The sequence below is a fragment of the Nylanderia fulva genome, unplaced genomic scaffold (assembly GCF_048542155.1).
Source record: "Nylanderia fulva isolate GAGA-0341 unplaced genomic scaffold, ASM4854215v1 Scaffold291, whole genome shotgun sequence".
NCBI lineage: Eukaryota > Metazoa > Arthropoda > Insecta > Hymenoptera > Formicidae > Nylanderia > Nylanderia fulva.
The window spans coordinates 33,749-53,842 of record NW_028190360.1 but is presented as its reverse complement, the minus strand read 5'-3'; the positions used below and the strand labels follow the sequence as shown (position 1 = coordinate 53,842).

The 20,094-nt window shown below is 36.8% G+C and overlaps 1 non-coding gene across 1 annotated transcript; it reads left to right on the top strand.

Moving 5' to 3' along the window:
* The first annotated feature begins 4,321 nt into the window (after positions 1–4,321).
* On the top strand, positions 4,322–4,403 carry TRNAS-UGA (transfer RNA serine (anticodon UGA)). Its single transcript has one exon. It is a non-coding gene; the product is annotated as a tRNA-Ser (tRNA).
* The last annotated feature ends 15,691 nt before the right edge of the window (positions 4,404–20,094 follow it).

The following is a 20,094-nucleotide window of genomic DNA, read 5'->3' as shown; positions in this document are numbered from 1 at the left end:
TAGTGGTAGAATCAATGAAAAGGAGTGGAATATTACCATAAGAGATATAAATAGAATTATAAGAAAGTGTGATAGAATTTCATTTTTGTCTTTCATTCGTACTGTGTTTATCTTTCCGTATATTCTTGGGAAGTGTAGATCAATGGATAGAAAAGTGGACGAGTATTTGAGATATAAAAATCGAATTCACAAGAGGCGTGGGATCTATATTTGTCATCCAGCAAGCTTACAGTACACCGAGCTGAGGGTGTTGATGTACCTGGTGTAGTGGTAAGGATGATCTGAGAGGTAATAACCCCTGGAGGTGGAACATTAAAAATTTGCAATCTCGAGAAGAGTCCCCCAGGATGGCAAAGTCGAAGAATCACACTAACCACAACCAAAACAGAAAAGCTCATAGGAATGGGATTAAGAAAGTGAAAAAGGATGTTAGACCAAGTACTAGGGGAATGTACCCCAAGACATTACTGAATACGTACTACTCTCAGTTACATAATGACGGAGGTAGAAGAGATGAAGTGATTAATTAAAGGGGATTTTAGGTTTAGGATAGTTTTTTATTATTTTTGGTGCTATGTGGGTTATTGTGTGCTTCACATAGTTAGCACCCTTTGTGGTGAGTGTAGAGCAAGAATTTTGGCTTTTTAAGGTAAAATGAAATAAAACTTTAATTAAAAATGTTCTGAGTTTCCTTGGAAGGGTTTTGTGGAAATGAAGTTGTTTATGGTAGGTGGATGTTCCACTGCTTCTCGTGCAAAACGGCGGATAGCTATATCTATGGCAATTCACCTAGCATGAGAGAGTGGGTGAATTGTTTACCTATTTTGGTTGGAAGCCCTATGGACAGGGGGCTGAGTATATGATGCACATAAGGACCTTTGCCCCATGCGAGGCACAGCAAAATAGCAGAAGGAGGAAAAGCAAAAGACACGGCACCTGGCTTTCCCGAGCGGTCGCCCATCTCAGTACTCCCCAGGCTCACACAGACTTAACTTCGGAGATCTGACGAGTTCCGGTGCTTTCCCGTGGATGTGGCCGTGGCTGGTCCCAGGTGGTCCGAATGTATAAGTACCAGTGACCCATCCAAAACAGAGAATAACCACAGCTTTGCCAAAAGTGCTAAAATTGCACATTTCTGCATAAATGGAGAAAAATAAAAGTCCCGCAGAGATGGAAGGAATGCACTTCAAAATACCATTTATGTCGTTTAGAAATGTCGTTTCTGAGGAATGCTTTTACAGATAGTCTTGCTGACTATAATCTTCTGATTTTGGGAATTGAAAAGTAACTCCATTAAAAGTGAAAGGATAACACCAGAAACTATTACTGTAATTAAAGACTTCCCCAAGAAAGAGAGTGTATGTGAATTATTGAGAGTGGTTAGATTTAGAGAGGTGATAAAGAGTGAATTTAACTACGAGAAGTTGGCCATGGATAGACTGTTTTATTTATTGTATCGACTGAAATTATGATGAAGAGAAGTGAGGAGGAAGTAACTGTTTTATTACGGCCAGAATTATGGTTATAAATACAAATCATATAGCCATTATGTATTTGAAGCTGAATTCTGTTCAAATTACATTTTAATCTCGGAGCTTTTGAAATTGCTTCAGTATGTAGACAATACAAGAGACCTTGAGTTTTTAAATATCCTAACAAGACATGTCACTGAGTTTGTCAAGATATTAAAGGATCTCAGAAAAGTGAACTTAGAGTGCTATAGAGTTATAGTTACACTCGATAAATGCCATAAGAAGCTAGGAGAGTATAAGGAACAAGAAATAAATGATTGCACCAGGTGTTGTGAATTATTTTAAACAAACCCAACTGAGAAAATAATCTTCTCACAAAGAAGGATTTTGTGAAGAATTTTAAGTATGGAGGAAGGAGAGGAAAAGGGGGATTAACTTAAACCCTGGAATTTTCTCCAAATAAATAATAAGATTTGTTTCAACATTAAAGAACATTTCAAAAATAAAATTTGAATGAAAATAACCTCTACAGACAAATTAATACTTGCTAGAGCGCTTCAATTGTTTGGAGATGATGAAACAACAGAGATAATAGCTTATATCTCTTCTAGAAGTAAAAGACTGAATGAAAGGAATTTCAGAGAAATTGAAAAAGTAATAAGAGAAGAGGCCATGGTGGCTGGATATATGAATATAGTAGAATATTGCGAAGATTATAGATTTATTAGGCTAATAGATGTGTATACAGAAAAAGTACAGTTAAGGAATCAAATTTTGGAGGATATAGAAAGTGTAGATGAGGAAATGATCGAAGCCTACTTGAAAGAGATGGATAATGATATTGAAGAAATACCAGAAGGGATAGAAAGACCCATTGAGGCCAATTTTTCTACGGAACCTTTGGAGATTACCAACGAACCTGTGAGCGAACATGTTGAGGTAAAGGATGACATAGAACAGAATGATGAGTTACCTAAGTATGAATGTGACTACTTTAATTGGTACAAATTTGAAAACATGGAGGAATTAAAGGAGGATGGGAGTATAAGATATGGTTTTGAGGGTTTAGAAGATAGAGAGAAAAATGAAGAAATGCTAACTGAGAGTGTTAACCCAAAGATATTTTCTAGTGATTTTGTAGATCCTAAGGAATTAGAAACACTTACTAAACTCAGGGGTTCTCCAACAAAAAATGGGAAATCCACGGGTAAGCTTAAGAAGAGGTATTATATGAGAATGACCGAGGATGAGAAAGATTTCGATGATTTTCTAGATAAGGTAGATGACTACTTTTATCACAATAATGGGGATGTCCAACACATGAAGATGAATCCCTTAGCTCAACCATTCCCATTTTATGGTAAGAGTATGCAGGAGATAAGAAGAAGAGCAGAGCTTAAAAGAAAGATGAGTTTAAATAGAGATGAACCAAAGTCCATTAAAAGGAGTTTAACTGTGGATGATGCTTATCAATCCCTCATAGAAAAGATACTTTCCAATAAAAGAGGATTTAAAGACAAGAATCTATGGCCTACCGAGTTTAAAACGATTCTCAAGGTGGTAATAAATAATATAAAAGGGAAGGATGAGAGTAACACACAAGAAGTGAGAAACAGGGTTAAGGATATCTATCTTGGTATAGGGAGAGACTCACTCTTCTCAGCGAGCATTCTTAAGGTAATGATGATCCTACAAGAGGTAATATTTGAAAGTGAGGATAAAGGGACGATTGAGATAGCCTATGAATTTAAAAAGCAAATTTACTCATTTTTTGATTACTACAGGAAGTGATGTTCTATCTCACTTCCTGTAGTAATCAAAAAATAAAGTTAAAGGGTTAGCTAATATCAAAATGGGTTTTAGTATTCTTCTTGAAAGTGCCCTAATGGTGGGGTTTACAAGGAATGAAAATTCTTTTAGAAGGGATAGAGTAAAAGTTCAGAGTGGAGTATCACAGTTAGATAAAATATTGAATGGAGGATATCAAAAGGGATCACTTGTTTTAATAAAGCAAGATGAGTACTCAGAGTACCACCTACTATTTCAGAAGATATTTCTATCCCACAACATAGTTAATGGAGAGAATGTACTGGCAATGTCAAAGGAATTTAAAGAATTGGACATTCCTTACATTGCAGAGAGTGAAAGGGAAAACAGAGGAGAGAACGATAGAATGTTTATAGCTTGGAGATACTCAAACTTGTCCTTAAGAGAATCTTTTATACAGTTTGATTTAACTAAAAACTTACCTTTAGAGAGGTTTAACAACTTTCAATACTTCAGTGAACCTTACAAATGTAATAAGAATGGATATAAAGATCTATCTCTTATTGATGATTTGTTAAATTTGTTGAGGGATAGTACCAATGGCTCTGTAATTTGTATTTTAAATTTCTTATCACCGAGGTGGGTTGGATGGTGTGAGTTACCTGAGAGTGAGATCTTAAAAAGGTTGTATGAGATAAAGAAAATAACAAGAATTAGGGATTTAATGGTTCTGATTTCAATACCCACATTTTTATATGAAAAGGTGAATTTTAACCTATACTTTGATATTGTTTTAAGTTTAAATTCTCATTTGAGTAGTGGGATATGTCCTAACTATCATGGAATAGCTGAAATTGAAAAGCTTTCTGTTTTGAATGGAATGAAGGTCAATTTCTTGGATACATTGAAATTTGGATTTAAATGTATGAAGAGTTCCTTTATCTTTGAGAAGATTGTTATACCACCTGATGAAGAGAAACCATCTAGAGGTTGTGGAGGTAAAAACATAAATTTTTAATTAAAGTGTGCTTCTTTTGGAGTGAGTGTAGCACTTTAAAGCATGAAGGAGACCTCCCAGTGGGGCTGGTGTGGCCGAGTGGTTAAGGCGTCAGACTTGAAATCTGGTGGGGTTTCCCCTCGTAGGTTCGAATCCTGCTACCAGCGTGTCTTTTTGTTCTGAATAAATTTTAGATAAAAAGAGTCCAAATGACCCTTTCTCTTTCCTTTATATCTGGTCTTTCTCACACAGCAACTTAAAAAAATAAAATTGGTACCCGTTGAGAAAAGAAAGATAATGTTGGTTTTGTATGAAACAATAAATGGATATGCTGTATTTAATAGAATAGAAGATAAGGACATGGAATTGTTGGAATATAAAGAGTTTGAATCTAATTCTAAGGCTATAGACGGTATAAAGAGGTTAAGTGAGGGAGATATTCCAGTAGGATTGAGTGAATTTTTAAAGGAGATAGTTAAGAATTACAGGGACACTTTAATGGTCTCAGATGTGAGAATGGTTAAACCACTCACAGATATTCTAAAAGTGAAAGTTGAGAGCGGTGATTTGGATATTTTTAGGGAGATTAGAAAGAATATTCACAGGTATATTAAACTAAGTGAAAAGGAGCATAGAAATGTATCACTGTGTTTGTCTCATAGAATAGCTTCTGGTAAGCTAGAGATTAACCCGGAAAAGATTGATAATATGGTGATCCAAGCTATAACTCTCTTAGAGGATTTAGATAAGGACATAAATATACACTGTATGAGGCTTAAGGAGTGGTATGGAAATCACTTTCCTGAGGTATCACAAGTGGTGACTGATAACTTAAAGTATTTGAGGGTGGTAGAGGTGATAGGAAGGAAGGAAAGGGTGGATGACACATTCTTAGAGAAGTTGAAGGAACTCTTGGGGGAGGAAAAGACGGATAAAATTTTGGAGATGAGAAAGGTAAGTATGGGGGCTGAGATGGATGACGAGGATATGGAGAGAATTGTGGAAAATGCTGGAAGTGTCATTAAAATGTTCGAGTATAGGGAAGAGTTGAGCTCTTATCTATCCGAGAGAATGAAAAGTATTGCACCAAATCTCACAGCTCTCCTGGGAGAATTGGTAGGTGCTAGGTTGCTGGCAAAGGTTGGCTCCTTGGTGAATTTGGGGAAGTGTGCAGCATCCACGATCCAAATCCTTGGAGCCGAGAAGGCTTTATTCAATGCCATCAAAACCAAGGGAGATACTCCTAAGTACGGTATAATCTACCATTCAAGTATTGTTGGAAGGGCACCCACGCATCTAAAGGGTAAGGTGGCGCGTATGTTAGCTACAAAGGCTAGCATAGCAGCAAGAGTGGATTCCTTTTCAGAGAACCCAGAGGATAGTTTTGGTAAGGAAGCCAAAAGGAAATTGGAGAAGAGGATTGAAGAGATGGAGAGTATCTCGACTAGCAAGAAAAAGGAAGTGAAGAGAAAGAGTAAGTACAAACTCCAGCATGGAGCTGTGTACGAAGAGCCCAAGAAGAAATTTAAAAAATAAAAGTTTAGTTTTTGTGTTGATCCACCATCTAGCGAGCCTTTCCAATTCTTTTCTTCGAAAAATTTTAAATTTATTTTGCTTTTCCTCTCACCCTTTGAGAGATGTCGGTGAGAATTCACTTTGAGGGTAGTAGCGAGGTAGGTGCATATGTTAAATTAACCAATAGATATGTTGTATTGGGGAGGAGTGATACTAGAAATGTTTATTCCATCTTTCAAGATAATATAACGGTTCCAATAGTTGAAACAACAATAAATGGCATAAAGACCGTGGGGAGTCAATGCCAAGGAAATAAAAATGGATTATTAGTCCCAATGACAACCACAGATCAAGAGCTACTCCATATAAGAAATAGCTTACCAGAAAATGTTGTGGTTAGGAGGATTGAAGAGAGGTTGAATGCATTGGGAAATGTGGTGGTTTGCAATGATAAGTTTGCATTGGTCCATCCTGATGTGGATAAGGAAACAGAGGAGTGTGTGGGAGATGTTCTTGGTGTAACGGTATATAAGCACACAATAGGGAGTGAACCACTTGTTGGGACATTCTCTGTTCTAAACAACCAAGGAATGCTAGTACAGCCAAACACCACGGTTGAAGAACAGGAGGAGTTGTGTGCCATGATTGGTGTACAGGTAATTGCTGGTACCATTAACAAGGGTGTTTCAGCAATTGGCGGAGGACTGGTTGTTAACGATTGGATGGGTTTTGTTGGTCTTAAAACCACTACCACGGAGATAGCTGTAGTAGAGCACGCTTTCAATTTGGTGAAGAGGGAAAATGAGGAGGACATAAAGAAGGCCATCTTTGAGGGCATAGTGAAGTAAAACAGCGACCTTTTAATTAAAAAGTTAAACTTTCAATCCACAGTGAGATTTCAAATCCAAGACATCAAAGAGATCTGTTGCATAGTCATAAACAATGTTATCCTTGGCACCAAGAGGATCGGATGTTAAACTCAGCAGATCCTCTAGGACGGCACATTTCTTGCCTATTTTTACCAAAGCTTCGGTGTATAGCTCAGATGCATTACACCCATCACACCTAATGTGGTAAATAAACCCAGAAGTAGCTACAATATTTCCAATCCTTCTTACAAACCCTTAAACACCTCTCAGCGCTGTCTATGTTCCCCAAAAACAGCTGAGCATAGCATCTAAGGAGATTAAAGACACTCACATCCTCTTCCTCCCTGAGATACTTCTCGGACTCACCAAGCAGCTCCAAAGCTTCGTTGTACTTCTCGTAGAAAATCAGAAATGAAGAGAACTTCTTAATACAGGAAATGGTAGGTTTAATACTCAAAGACTGTTTGTACCAGGTGTATCCCTGTTCATAACTGTTCATTTTGTGATATTCAAGTGCAAGATACATGCTTGGTTTATAGGAGCCCACCATATACCTTACAGAGTGAGTGTAACAAGAGATGGCATTTTCACATTCCTTTAAACCGGAGAAGATCATACCCAAATACAGCCATCCTCTTCCATATTTACTGTTCTTTTTAATACTCTCGTACATACACTTCTTAGATTCCAAATAGTCCTCCTTCAAGAGGAAGTACAATCCCAGGATTGAGTAGGAAAACTCACACGACGGGTAATTTTTGACCATGAAAACACCCAAATTGAAGAGCTGTTCCTTTTCACCTCTCATGAAAGATTTTCTACCCATTACCTCTCCGAGGTAAGGTGAGAAGATCACTGGAAGGTAAAAATTAAATTCCAATTCCCTTCCATAAAAAATCTCAGTGTAAATTTGCTTTAACCTTTCCCATTGATCCTCCATAGAGTCCAAAAGGTCATAAAACTCCATCTTAGAGATGAGAGATTCGGAAACCAGGAGATACAAGCTTTCCAAATTTCTCATATCCTCATAAAAAGAGTCCAAGAGGTATTTTTTCCTGTCTTTCTCAGTTCTTGACATTCCCTTTAACAATAAATGGATTGATTTGCAAGAAATCCTTGGTATTTCACACTCTTCCTGGATTAACTCCTGTAGCTCCATTTCATAATCTATGTACACGTTATCCAGTCCCAAATTATACAAGCACTTCAAGTAGATGCAATTCACTTCATATCTCCTTAATAAAGCTTTGTTATCCTTTAGTATTTTAATAATTCTGTTGTAGCACTTTAAATGGTAGAGTGATTTTATTATCAAAATTAGAACTTCCAGGTTCCCTTCTTCCCTGTAAAGGAACTCTGAGAGTGCTAAAGATGAATTAAATAGTTCTTCTTTCAAGTACATTTCTATTAATAGGTACACTCTCATGAAGGAAGGGTAAAAAGATTTACACTTTCCTCTCTTTCTCTGCTCTCTCTTTTTGACCAATGAAAAGGTCATTTTATTAAAAGGAGGTGGTTAAGAAGTATCTTATTGGTACCTTTAAAGTTTAAAAAAGGAAAATTCAAGGTTTTTTAAAGGTATGGTTAACAATAAATTTAAAGTGTTGTATTTTATAGCTCTTTTAATGGAATTTATCATTAGAACACAAAACTTTGAGTTGATAGGAAGAGTGGTAAGGTGGAGTGATACTAAAAGTTATCTTTTATTAGGAGGTGGTGAAGAGAAGGAAGAGGAGGGTAAGGAAGAGAAGGGTAAGGAAGAGAAGGGGATATGGAAAAGTTTAAGAGAATTTCTCTTTTCACATTCCAATGAGAATTCTATGATAGATAACCTCATAAGGTACATTGTTATTTTAAGTTGTATTTTATTTTGTATTTTTATGGTACTTTTAATAATCGGTCTGTTTAAAATGATCTTTTAAATTTAAAGTAAAATTTGAACCCTTTAAAATGTCTCTTTTGCTGGAGTTATCTAATAACACCACCGTGAGGGTGTACACACCACAAAATGGGTACCAAGAGGTATTTAAGGTGGAGATAAATGAAAAGATCCAAAATTTTTTTATTGATAGGTATAACAACCTGTATTTATTAAAAGATGGGGATTTATATCTTTATAATGAGGAGTATTACCAGTTAAATAACAAAAAGATAGACTTTATTGAGTATGTAAATACAGAGAATGGGATCTTGTTTTTTTATATTTGTCATTCTCTCCTCCATTGCAGGGAAGTATCTGAAAATAAAATCAAAAATGAAAGAATTCTTTTAGATACCAAAAGTTTTAAAGAAGACGCTGTTTTTGAAATGGTACTATTCAATAGAGAGCTATTTTGTCTATTTAATGGCAATAAATTGGTAGTATCTAGTAATGGTAAGGTATCAATCTGTGACTTATCCTTTTCTATAAAGATGGGATCCTCTTTAAAGGATGTGCTCGTGTTGATAGATCATTTGAATAATGTAAGACTTTTTGACTTGAGGGAAATGAAGCTTTGTGGGGGATTTAAGAATATGGAGGTGGAGATCCTATCCCTTAGCTGCTGTAAGATCTTGGATCTGCTAGCTTTGCTAGCAAGGGATGAGCTATACCTCATCGGTGTAAATAAAAGAAAGATCCTAAAGAGAATCGAACTGAGAGATATTAAGGAGGTGTGCTTTGGTGATCAGAGAAACATTCTGTTATTTGGCAAAGGAGTGTATGAGTATGGAATGGTTGATGATACGATAACAAGTGTAGTGGATGGAAAGGATGAGTGTATTTATAAATTTTTTAAGGAGAATGAGGGACACTCTCTAAATGTAAATGTGGAGATGGAACGTGAGGTTAGAGAGTTAAGGGAAGAGAGGGATGAGGAAATAAAAAGTTTGATTTACAATCTTAGAATAGAAATGAAGAGAGAGATTTTCAAGGTACAGCAGGAGATAGACAAATTAAAAGAGAAATTTAACAAATAAATTTTCATTTTTAAAATTTTTATTTGGAGCCAAGGGAAATGAAATTCAAAATTGATGAGGTGGTGATTTACTTTCCCTACGATTACATCTACCCAGAACAGTACAAATACATTAAGGAAACACTGAGTGTAATATTGGATAATGGCCATTCTTTGATAGAAATGCCATCAGGAACAGGAAAGACCATCTCCCTTCTAAGTGTTACGGTGAGTTACCAATTGCACCTTAAAGGACTTGGAAAGGAATTTCCAAAAATTATTTACTGTTCTAGAACAGTAGCTGAGATAGAAAAGTCTTTAGAAGAGTTGGATCACCTAATAAAGTATATCAATGGATATGAAGAGATAGAGTATTTGGGTGTGGGGTTGAGCTCTAGGAAGAATCTTTGTATAAACGAAGAGGTGAGGTATGTGAAGAATGTGGACAATGGGTGCAACAGGGTTATATCCCAGTGGAGTGATAGAAAGTGTGATTTTTTTGAAAATTTAACAAAAATTGTTAAAATACCACAGGGTGTGTACACCTTGGATAAGTTGAGAGAGTATGGTCTAAAGAATGGGATATGTCCCTATTTCTATGCTAGGAAGATACTCCACATGTGTGATTGTATAATCTACACCTACAATTATATGATAGATCCCAAGATAAGTAGTATTGTTTCTAGAGAGTTGGGTGGGAATTGTATAGTGATATTTGATGAAGCACATAACATAGACAATGCTTGTATAGAGGGGGTCAGTGTGGAGTTAAGAAGAAGTTGTTTGGACAACTCAACGAGAGTTCTTAGAAGAATAGAAGAGAGGAGTAGAAAAGTGAGGGAGGAGAGCAAGATAACCCTAGAAAATGAATACAAGAAGATGAGGGAGAGGATAGGAAATACCGAGGGTTCAATTCCTTGCATCTCATACGGAGAAACAGAGCTTGTGCCTGGAAACTTAAGAAATGCAGTGCATTTTATAAGTGTTATGAAAAGACTTGTGGAATTCTTTAAAACGAAGATGAAGACCACCCATTTAACAGCAGAGAGCACACTTTCTTTATGCCAAAGCATCAAGGAATTAACCTTTGTGGATAGAAAGACTCTTTCTTTCTGTTCACAGAGATTGAGCATTCTGACCAAAACTTTGTGCATGGACATGGATGACGATCTCTCTTCGCTGAAGAATATCGCCGACTTTGTTTCAATGGCTTCCATCCACTCTAAAGGATTCTCTGTGATATTTGAACCCTTTGATACCCAGGCACCGAGTGTTTTTAATCCCATACTGAGATTGTGGTGTCTGGACTGTTCTATTCCATTGAGTAGCGTTTTTAATAGGTTTAGAAATGTCATTATAACAAGTGGTACACTCTCACCAATAGAAATGTATCCAAAGATTTTGAACTTCATTCCAGTGAAAACCGTGACAATAAACGTGACGTTAACCAGGAACAGTATCTCACCATTGATTCTTACCAAAGGAAATGATCAAATGACACTGAGAGGACTTCCAGAGGTAAACCTGGGAATTAAGGAAAATAAAATAACCACAAGCTATTCTTTAAGATCTGAACCTTCAGTAGTTAGAAATTATGGAAATCTTGTAGTTGAGTTCAGCAGAATAGTTCCAGATGGATTGGTTGTTTTCTTTCCATCTTATCTTTACATGGAGGAAATAATAAGTCTTTGGAGTGAATCCAACATTATTGGTGATATTTTGAAGAGCAAGTTAATTTTCATTGAAACGCCTGATTTTAGAGAAACAGAGCTAGCTTTGGGTAACTACAAGAAATCATGTGAGAATGGAAGAGGAGGGGTTCTTTTCTCGGTAGCAAGGGGAAAGGTATCTGAGGGTGTAGATTTTAAGAATGAGTATGGTAGGTGTGTTATTATGCTAGGAGTACCCTATCAATACACAGAGAGTGTTAGGTTAAGAAAGAGATTGGAGTTTCTGAAGGGGGAGTATGGAATTAAAGAGGGGGATTTTCTTACATTTGATGCTATGAGACATGCAGCACAGTGCCTGGGAAGAGTTCTAAGATCCAAGGATGATTACGGGCTGATGATATTAGCAGATCAAAGATTTGAAAGGCAAGATAAGAAGAATAAACTACCGAAGTGGATTCTTTGCAGTCTAGAACCAGGGAATTGTAATCTTAGTATAGATATGGCTGTTAGTATAGCCAAGAGGTTCTATAGAGAGATGGCACAGAAGATCGATGGGTATGGCCACAGTCTCCTTAGTAAGGAGGATCTCTCCACCCTAAAAAATTAAATATAAGGACCCCCAATGGTTCGAGTTCAAAGATCAATCGAAGAAGAGATAAATTTTCTGTTAGGAGATAGCCACGAAGCCAAGGATACTCCTGGATTCCCATCTGATGTGAGGTATCTCAGATACATAGAGGAGATAATAAGATCCCCACATTACACCAAGTCCATAGAATGGATCAAAATTTTGGTATCGAACCCATTCAATCTCAAAGAGATACTCTCCCCTCACCAATTTAGCATTCTCACAGTCTTTTTATTAAAATCTTTAAATATCCTTCCTGTAGCCTTACATTCCAAGATCTATCAATCTCTAGCCAAACTTTCGAATAATCTAAAGATCTCGGATCCTTCTACTACAACCACCTACACTGCCAGAGGTATGAAATTTTTTGTTTTCGGGTTTGAGGTAAGTTCTCTAACTTTCTATAAATTTATCAATGAGTTATCTAAGATAGGAAGAATAGAGGAGAGTATTTTATTATTAATAAGAGAGAGTGGTGAGTTACACTCACCACTTTTAATTAGACTGAGAATTAAAATTCTCTTTAAAAATCTGAGATACGTTAAAGAGAGAGATGAGAGAAGAGAAGTAACCAATAAGGTAATAGAGATATACAATGGGTACATGAAGAATGATAATACCAAGATAGGATGGACCCTTTCCAAGTGCTATACAAAGATATTGAAGAATAATTTAAATAACATAGAGGTGTTAAGAGGTGGTCTAAAGCAGCTCTTTGCTAACGAAGGTCTTTGGATCAATACCTCTCTAATTTTCTGTTTTTTGACTCTCCAAGACGTAAGGATTCCCAAACTACCACAAATCATTGATTCCATGATTTTCTATGAGAGCGAGGTTTGTAATAAAGCCATTCTTGTTAGAGAGACGGGGTTATTTTTATTGTGGTGCCGTATCGTAAAAGGTAGGGTATTTGAGGAGAATGAGAGTAAATTAGAGCTTGAAGATGTTATTTTTAAGATTTTAAGGGTCTCTCTCTTTGACAGGAATTTAAATTGTAGAAGGAGTGGTTCAACTCTCCTTTTGGAGTTGATAGGAAGATTTAGAATAGAAAAAGGTAGTGAATTGATAGAAAGGGTTAATTTTGAAAGTGTTAAAAGATTAGAAAGATCCTTCTTTTATTACAAGGAGATAATAAAAGCTTTAAATTTTAATTTTAGATTTTTGGAGTATTTTATTGAAAATGTTTACCACTTTGATTTTAGGATTAGAAGATTTTGTGGGTGTGGTGTTGTGGAGTTAGGAGGAGGACTAGAAGATGAGATGGTTAAAAAGATTTTTATAGGAAAGGGATCTTTAAGTAATTTACATGGAAATGTGGTAATACTAAAAGAATATCTAAAACATAAAACATTCATTGGTACTAACCTCCTTAATAACACCTTTAGAGCTATCTATGAATACTTCTTAGATCATAAGATAAATGAAGGTTTATTTAGAGATAAGGAGTTTAAGGTTTTAATGGAGGATTATTTGGAGGTGTTGAAAATGGTCTTATTAGAAGGTGGAGATTGTACCTTTTTAGAGGAAAATATCAAATTTTTGTTAGATAGGAACTTTAAAGACGAGAATTTATTGTTAATTGTTGATTTATTGGTGGAGAGGAATGGTTTTGATGTTCTTTTGAGAGATGGTTTATTTAAAAGGAATAACTCTTCTTACATTTTGGGAAATAGAAGGAACCGTAGGTTTTATTGTGAGATTTTGGAAAGGTACCTTTCTAATCTTAGAGGGTGTGATTTTGAGAAGAGAAGATTCACAATAATGGCCATGAAGGATCTTAGAAGTGAGGTGGATAAGGAATTGATAAGGGAAATAGAAAAGTACATTTTTCTGGGGTTAGAGGATTATTCAGTGGACTACACCGGGGATGTGGGATATTTTATAAGGAGAGTGTCTTTATTTTATTTTTCGGATAGGGAAGTGTATTTAAAGTACCTTTTAAGGTACTTTGTGGATAAGTCAAAGAAATTAAGGGATGAATTGATTGGAATGATATTAAAAGGAGAAGTGAGGGGTGAGAGTGAAAGTGCTCTCTTTATTTTAAAATATAAAGAGAGTAGAGAGAGGTATTTAAGAGAAAATGAAATGGGAAATGAAGAGATACACTTCACTTCTTGTTTGGAGAATTTAGATGTGTTAAACGATGAATTAAAGACAGAAATGATAGTTGGAATGGCTAGTACAATGAAGAATGGAGAGAAAAGCATCTATGAACTATTAATTTGTGGTATAGTGGAGAGGATGAGTGTTGTCTTGCCATTACTTGTTAGAATTCTTGAAAGTGAGGATAAGAAAGGGAGAATTGTCATGCTAAGTGTATTTTGTATCTTTAGAATGATGAAATGTGGTGGAGAACGTGTTTTTGAGTTTTTACAGGGGAATTTCGGATTTAGAGAGAGAATTAGAGGAGGTTTGGAAAATATAAGGAAAAAATTTAGATCTGAGAGAATGGAAAAGCTTAGCAGTGAAATTTGTGACTTTCTCTTAGATAAACCATCTAGTACCCTCTCCTTAACAGAAATTAAAAATACCCCCCCTTACAATGAGCAATGAGGAGATAAAAAAAGAAGAGGATGGTAAAATTGAAGGAAAGAACAAGGAGAACGTAAATGAAAAAAAGAAAGAGGTAGAGGGAAATGATGAAAAGGATAAGGTTACAGGGATTAAGATGAATGGGTGGAATGTTACTGAGGAAGAGAAAGAGAGGTGTATTATAGAAAAGAATGAAGAGGATGATAATAGAGTGAAGGAGTTGAATGTTGATAAAGGAAGTTCGTGGAGTGAGGAAGCGAATAAGGAGAAACCAAGAGAGACATCTTGGGGTGGTGATAGAAATGAATCCTCTTGGGGAAGGAGTGGAGGTGATAGAGATAGAGATTTTAAAGGGAATGAAGGAGATACATCGTGGAAGGGTGGTAGTAATCGTTTTAGAGAGAAGGACTCGTGGGATGGAAATAGAAGACTGCCTAGAAGGGAATATCAAGAGAGAGGAGGTGGTTTTGAAGAACATCGAGGTAGAAGATACGATGGTGGCAGGTTAGGTGAGGAGAGATGGGAGGGTCCAAGAAAGAGAAGAATTCATGAAGAGTATAACCCTATGAATAGAGGATCTGAATTTGGGGATAGAAGACCACCCTTTGATGGACCAAGTTATAGGGGGCCGCCACCTTCCTACGGCCCTAGGAGAGAATCTCCCCCATACGACTCCAGAGGACCACCACCTTCCTACGGCCCTAGAAGGGAATCTCCCCAATACGACTCCAGAGGACCGCCACCTTCCTACGATTCTAGAGGAATCTCCTACAAAAGAGAAAGGGATTTTGGCTCTTCAGCATCACAAGAACCTTTCTATAGAAGTGGAGTACATCCTAGGGATCATAGGAGGTATCCCTCATCCTTTTCACAGGAATCCTCGTACAGATCCTCATGGGGTGCGCCCCCGCAGAAGGGAAGAGATCAATCTCAATATTCCGATAATTTCGAACCAAGATGGAATGAGAGGAGAAGAGAGGGCAACGGAGATGATATGCCGCCACAAGAAGGATATAATTCAGTGAGAAGACCTTTTAAGAGAGTTAGGAAGGAAATTCCCATCAACCCTGAACCTGCTAAGGCTTTGGGTATTTTTGGTATGAGCATCTACACTACCGTTGAAGATCTTAAAGAATTTTTAATGGAAAAGATCCCAAATATAAGATATGAAAATGTTCACTTAGTAAGAGATAAAGAAACTGGGGATTCTAGAGGATTTGCATTTGTTTATTTCTCATCCATTGATGAGTCTATCTCAGCCAGAGAAAGTCTTTCTGGGCAGAATTTGCAGGGTAAGATTGTGAGAGTTGACTATTCTGTTTCAAGGCCACCCCAAAGAATGGGAAGTGAGAGAATTGAAGAATAAACCCAATTTTAATTAAAATTAAAAAATAATAAATTAACGTTTATTGATCTCTCTGAGGTGTGGTTAGGTTGGGATCTTAGGGTACTCTTCCTTCACTCAGTTCTTTGATTTCTTTTTGCTTTCCTTCTCATTGTCGCTAAGAATTTTGTTGAAGTGTTTTGTCTTAAATGAGATTAAATTTGAGAAGTTCTCACATCCACCACACTCACCTTGCTTTCCTTCACTTGCTGGTCCTTGCTTGCTCAATCCCTGGTAACACTGCAAGCATGGATCATCGGATGATGGTGCCTGTAGCTCACCCTTTTGGCTTACGAGACCACCAAGTCTGTTGAATCCAAGAACAACAGTTGGCTGTTCGAGAGGAGTAGCTTTCTCTGTCTTTTTCTCAACCACATTGTAATTGAAATGCTCAACCACAACTTCCATAACAGGTTTACCTGAGACTTCCAAAACAATCACATTTCCATACTGTTTTAAACTATAGTAAGGAGATGATACAATATTTTGTAAGACATTTCTTGCTGTACATATCATGCTGTTCTGAGTTATTTTAATGGTACATTCCTTCTTTGGCTCGGCAATTCTCTTAGCAATATCCTGTATCTCCCTTCTCTTATCCAGTGCTCTTTCAATGCATGCTCTCTTGAGATCTTGCTTGATATTCTTTACTACTCCCTCATAACTCTTATCAGTTTCACATGTTAGGGGACCATTGGGGCCTGGTATTTGTATCGTTCCATTTCCACCTGATCCTGGGAATTGTGTCGAGGTAACTTGGTTTAGAGCACTCCTTAGCACTTGATTTTGGTACATTGCAAGATGCTGGTTACTAGAAGATGAGGATCTTGACGAGGAACCCATGGAACTGCTGCTTCTGGATGATGCAGCAGCCCCGTATCCAGCTCTACCCCCAACCATCATAGCAGCAGAACGGACCGATATCAATAGGTTTATGAATATGCAGAGAATTATCATTTACGATTTTCACCATTTTCTGTTTATATTCTTTCTTGGCTTCAAACTTGTATGAAGAAGATCCAATTAAAAATATGTTTTATGTTTGTTTTGAGCTTAACCAAAGAATTGCATTTCATTATTTATATGAAACGGTTATGTTTATAAGTTTAGATCTTGTTTCAACGTGATTGAGGTAAGAATGAATGCTTATGAACAGCAACTAAGAGTTTTTATCAAACTAAAAATTCAGAAAAAATCAAAATCATTTATTTGAGGATCATTCTATTTTCGATTCATCTATATTTATTTAAGTATTGAAACACATTTCGTTTAAGAGGCGAGGCTTAAGAACGGTAAGAAGATCTAATCATAAGATTGACGTACTGCATATAGAGACAAATCTAAGGATATTCACCACAAAAGATAAGAGCAATTTTAATTAAAATAGACTTTAAACTTTTCTTAATGAACAATTAGTTAAAAAATGCAAATTAATAACTAAATCACTTTATTTAACAAACACACGGTGTACTATTCTGGATCATTGGTGCATTTGTCTTATAATTTGCTGCTAGCGGTGTTTCTACACCTGCGATTAGGACTGAAGGATAAGTCTCTCCCATTTCACATGCTTTCAGGTCTTGATTGGAATCATCCTTACAATTTATAATACCTTGAGTTTGTCTTGAAGGTTGACCACCAGAGAAATCACAAGTACATCCAACACCAGGAGAACCAGAGAATTCACCAGAGGAGCTATCAGAAGTTGCTACTGGAATCATCTGTTGAGGTGGTGGTTGTACAACTATAGGTTGTGGGACAGGTTTTGGTGGTGGAGTTTGTGGTTGCATACAAACATATTGGCAATTTACTCCTGAGGATCCTGATCCTGGAGACCCACCTGATCCCAGACCTGGTTGTGAGATGGGCATTATCTGAGCATGTATCATAGGCTGTGGTTTCGGTTGTTTACATACTAATACTAATTCACATTGAGAACCAGAACCTGGAGATCCACCTCCTCCATTACCTCCACCACCTACTGGTATTGACGGTCTTCCTGGAATTAATGGTCTTCCTGGAATTAGCGGTCTTCCTGGAATTAGAGGTATAAATGGCTGTGGAGGCGGTGGTGGCGGCGGCGGTGGCGGCGGAGGTGGCGGAGGTGGCGGCGGTGGCGGAGGTGGTGGCGGTGGTGGCGGATGCTCTACACATTCTGTTATAGTGGTTTCATAACACGTCTCTGGAGGCGGCGGCGGTGGCGGCGGCGGAGGTGGTGGAGGCGGAGGTGGCGGAGGTGGTGGCGGCGGCGGCGGTGGCGGTGGCGGCGGTGGCGGCGGATAACTTGGTACTGGCGGATAACCTGGGTAACCTGGATAGCCTGGATAACCTGGTGTTGGTGGATAACCTGGATAACTTGGATAACCTGGTACATTACTACCCCCTCCTCCTGGTGGTACCACTGGTATCATTGGTATTCCTGGTACATTACCACCTCCTCCTCCTGGCGAAAACCCTCCTCCTTTTCCACCTCCATAACAGTTACAGATAGGCATTTGAGATGTTTGAGGAGTTGGGAGTATAGATATTGGGACTCCTCCTCCTGACCCACCTCCATCACATTCTAACTTACAGTGGTCTGAAATTGCTGCTCTAAATGACTGTAGGCTCAAGATACCTATTAAAAAAGCTAGGTATATACTCATGGAATATCCAATTTTTTTTATTATTTATATTTTTACTCAGGTAAAACGCGTTTCACGAGATTTTATAACTGACCATTCTCATTATATGAAATTAAACAATGTAGCACCTATATCTTTCACGGTTTGATATAGGAAATACTTTCTTCACACAAACTACGTTTTTGTTCTAAATAAAGACATTTTCAAGTAACACCGTTAAAGTTATCTTGTGTCACATCAAATTCCATACCAATACAAAGAGATAATACATGGGATATCCTACCACCCGAACATTATCTTTAAGCAAGGGTAAATAACATGCCAAGAATTTAAGTTAAATAAAGTTAAACTTTAATTAGATTATGAAATTATAAATATCATTCATTAAATCATTTCCATTTACTGAATCTTTCCTTTTAAGAGAACCTTTAGAACTCCTTGGTTTAGTTGAATTAGGATTATAAATATCTGTACTACTAAAAATATCACTCTCATAAGAAAGAACATCTGAGGTAAGCTGAAATGGATCACACTCAAAAAAATCCTCGTTGAAATGTGAAATAGTTGTTTCTGATTGGAAAGAATCCTTTTCAGGATTTTTCCTACAAGAATTGTCACAGTTCTCCTTATTTTCAACAAATTCATCAATAAGTCTGCTGATACCCATTCTATCCTCGTAAATAACCCTCAAAACACTCAGATCCTCCATAACGCTTAAAGTCTCATCGCTTTTTATAACAAAATAAGACTGTTCTTCGTTCATCTCACAGTTGATCTGGCTGTTCTTGGATGTATATATAACCATAAATGGAAAGAAAAGCTTTTCAGCTTCTACAATACTCAAAGTTGAGTTTCTAGAAACAATAAACTTAAAAACTTTAATCGTTTCTTCCAGTTGTTTTATTTCTTCGGATTTATCTCTTATCATCTTATTGGTCTTGTCTTTCTTGTCCTTATGTACAAAAATATACTCTTTCTTTCTCCTATTTACCAATCCTAAAGCTCTCATAACACTCAAAACATCATAAACTCTTCTTTTCAAGGTATTGTTGTTTTTAGATTGTACTTTAGATAGGATTCCTTGATATGTACACCTCTTTTCAGTACTCAATATCTCACTAACCTGTTTAGATATCAATTTTAATCCATCTTTCTGTGTATTTCTCAAATTCTCAGAGTTAAAATCTTCTGTTTCCACTGAATTTAAAATTTTCATTTAGGTTTTCTAGAGGGTTGCTAAAAGACACAAAGAAAGAGTTAAAAGATGGAAATGAATTAAAGGGATGTCTCTTAGAATAAACAAACTAAGGAGAGGCTTTATCTTTTGAGGTTAGGAGTAGATTAATCTATTGAGGATAATGAATGCAATCACCAGATCCACACAATTGCTCTTCCAGACATGTCTTCAACTCACAGAAAAGAATTGTAAAAGACAAAGCTTATGGATAACAACCATTTTAATTATCTCAAACCCAAAATGTGGTCAAACGTTTGGCATGTGAAATCGAGAGGCTAGAGCTTTTTTCGACAAAGTATAAATACTATACTCTCGTTTAAAACAGATAAACATTACTATTACACTATTCATTTCCCTTTTACTCAACTTTCTTTTAAAGCACTCACTCAAAAACTCATCAACCTTGAACACTTTACCCTTCTCAATCTCATGGCTAAAAGCATCGAAGATTCTCGAAGACACA